At 37.0% G+C, this 2675-nt stretch overlaps 1 long non-coding RNA gene across 1 annotated transcript; it reads right to left on the bottom strand.

The window, feature by feature from the left end:
- Positions 1 to 1125: 1125 nt before the first annotated feature.
- LOC127506969 (uncharacterized) lies at positions 1126 to 2201 on the bottom strand. The gene is made up of 2 exons (XR_007928204.1): positions 1943 to 2201; positions 1126 to 1843 (listed from the first exon to the last, which is right to left on the bottom strand). It is a non-coding gene; the product is annotated as an uncharacterized LOC127506969 (long non-coding RNA).
- Positions 2202 to 2675: the final 474 nt, after the last annotated feature.

Below are 2675 nucleotides of genomic sequence, written 5' to 3'. Positions count from 1 at the left end.
TGAAGGATTTGGTAATACTTCAGTCATTACTAGTGGGATACCATGACCTTCACTTTAGAATTAATTATACATTATGCATCATTCATGTTAATTATGAACCTGTATATAGTAGTTCTTAGTAGTTCTCTGGGAGGAATGAAAAAACAGTAGTTACTGATTAGCTAATAGTGAACTACCACCTTCAACTGAGCACTGTTACTTACATCATTTACAGTAATTCAGCGATGTTCTTGTAAGCTGAAAAGTCATCTTCTCCTCTGTCATTTTGAAAGCTCTGCGTAAGGAACTTTGGGTGCTTCTCAAACAGAAGGCTGCGTCCTTCATAGTCCAGTCCTTCTGAGGCTTGTAGACTAGTACTCTCAGCATTAAAAGGCTGCAAATCTCGGCTGCGACGTCATCAAGCGCTGCTGAAGGCCATCTCAATCTGAAGGACCTGGAAGGCAGCCTTTGTTTCGCGCCCTTCATTCTGCCTGTTCTGAAGGATGGATCAGACGTATCCTTCGCTGCCTTCAATTACCCACAATCCTCTCTGCACGCATTTCAGAAAACATGGCGGGAAGTGAGTTGACATCAAGCACGCACAAATCCATTGTGAAATGTAAGTTAAATGTTTTAATTATGTTTTGTTGTCATTTAATCACAAATTGGTAAACTACACATGCTATAAAGCACTACGAGACCACAGACGGTTGCTTTATGTTACAGTGTAGCAATTACATAACATTATACCATTTTTGTCTTCTTTAGAATGAAATGTTGTATTTATATTGTTTAATGGACCTGAGCTAATATGCCGTAACAAGGAACAGTTGTATTTTAACTATTGTTTTGTATTTTAACTAATGTTAACAAGCTAGGATTCATAAATAGTGCAACAAATTTGTTCATTGTTAATGTTAGTTAATCCATTAAGTAATGTGAACTAATGGGACCTTAATTTAATCAGAATGATGTAATGTAGTTTGAATATTTTATTTTTACCTCAAACTGTTAAATATTCAACTAATTTAAGCAGGACTGATACAATATTTGTTGCCATTAGTTTCTTTATGCTTTAATGTGAAGAAATATTATTCTGTAATGGACATTACTGAATAACAAATTAAAACATTTGTTCCTTGAGCCTTTAAAATATACATCATACTTTATTGCATAAACCTTTATGTTCAATATTAAATAAACAGATTAAAACAGTGTAAATTCACATTTATTTCACAATACATATTGATTCAAAGCAGCTTTACAGAAAATACACGTCTACACAATTTAGAGTGATCTGTTATCAGAGGTGACTGTGAAAGTAATGTCCATTTCAGAAATGTACAGTTTAAGATAATAAAAATCATGCAGTTAGCTAACATGAATTATTTTAGGCCGAATCAATGAGCTCCTTAAAGCAATTATTACAAGTCAAGGCAAGTCAAGTTTAATATTAACTGAAGAACACAAAAAAGTCACAGGTCACTTTGACTCGAAAAAAAAAGAAAAAAAAAAAAAAGTCTCTGTATCAGGATTCAGGACTGAGGACAGACAAAAAAAAACAAAAAAAAACAACAACAACCATGAATTAACAAATGCTATGCAGTTGATCAATGTAGCAATTGTATGATTTGTACACATCAATGAAGTGACACATAAATACAATTGCTGTAAAAAGTACATCAACATTTTTCTGGAATTAAATTTACCTGAAAAAAGTAGTCATGATCCATGCTGCTCCGCTCCGGCTGTCATCATTATATCCTCGGAGAGGCTGATTGTTGTCCTGTGGAACATCTCCATCTTCCAAGAGGTCACCTACACCAATGCATATGTTGTGCAATATTGCACAAGCTGCAACCACCTGCAGGTAAAATGAGATCAATAATTTGGTTGCATACTCTGATGGTATGCCAGTGTTGTGAATGTAAAGAAAAGTGGCCGATTTTATAGTTTTTCATACATTATAAATATAACAATAGGAACAGTTGGTAGGGGCATTCAAAGGCCCTGCAAACTAAGCTGTAGGATGTCCCAGTTGCCAACCAAAACAGGATCACCAGGGTTTCCGGAGTTGGCCTCTACCCATGATGCCTGTCCATCTCCAGCACTGTCAGGAGTTCACTGATGTCCTCCCTGCTGAGACGAAAATCAGGTCTTGTATCCTCTCCACCAAAGAATCGCTGAAGGACAGGAACACTCATATTAATTCAGCTGTAGTGCTGGACCTGGACAAACAAACAAACAAACAAACAAAAAATCTGTCTCCATATTGTCTCCATGTTTTCAGTGAACGCGTGTTTACTGTAGCTGACTAGGTCTTACTAATATACACAATTAATACAAACAGTTCTTTCTTGCATGCATTTAAACTATATGTAAAAGGGATTATTTCGATTATGACGTAGCCACACGCACACCTGAAGCATCTTTCAAGATGAGATGAATGATGGATGAAAAATGAAGGCTGCCTTTCAAGGATCCTTCTGATTGAGATAGCCTTCAGCGACGCTTGATGACGTGACAGCCGAGATTTGCAGCCTTCCATTTGAGAAGCGCCCGAATGCTTTGTCCAAATACCCACACTTGAGGTCTTGGCCACTTGAGAGCTCGTGCACGTGACAGGAAGTAAGTGAGCAAGACTGTCCCATGTCTTAAAAATGCCAAAGTGCAGTGCCCTTAACGCACACTAAACC

This window comes from Ctenopharyngodon idella, chromosome 24, assembly GCF_019924925.1.
Source record: "Ctenopharyngodon idella isolate HZGC_01 chromosome 24, HZGC01, whole genome shotgun sequence".
NCBI lineage: Eukaryota > Metazoa > Chordata > Actinopteri > Cypriniformes > Xenocyprididae > Ctenopharyngodon > Ctenopharyngodon idella.
This window is presented reverse-complemented; position numbering and strand designations above follow the sequence as displayed.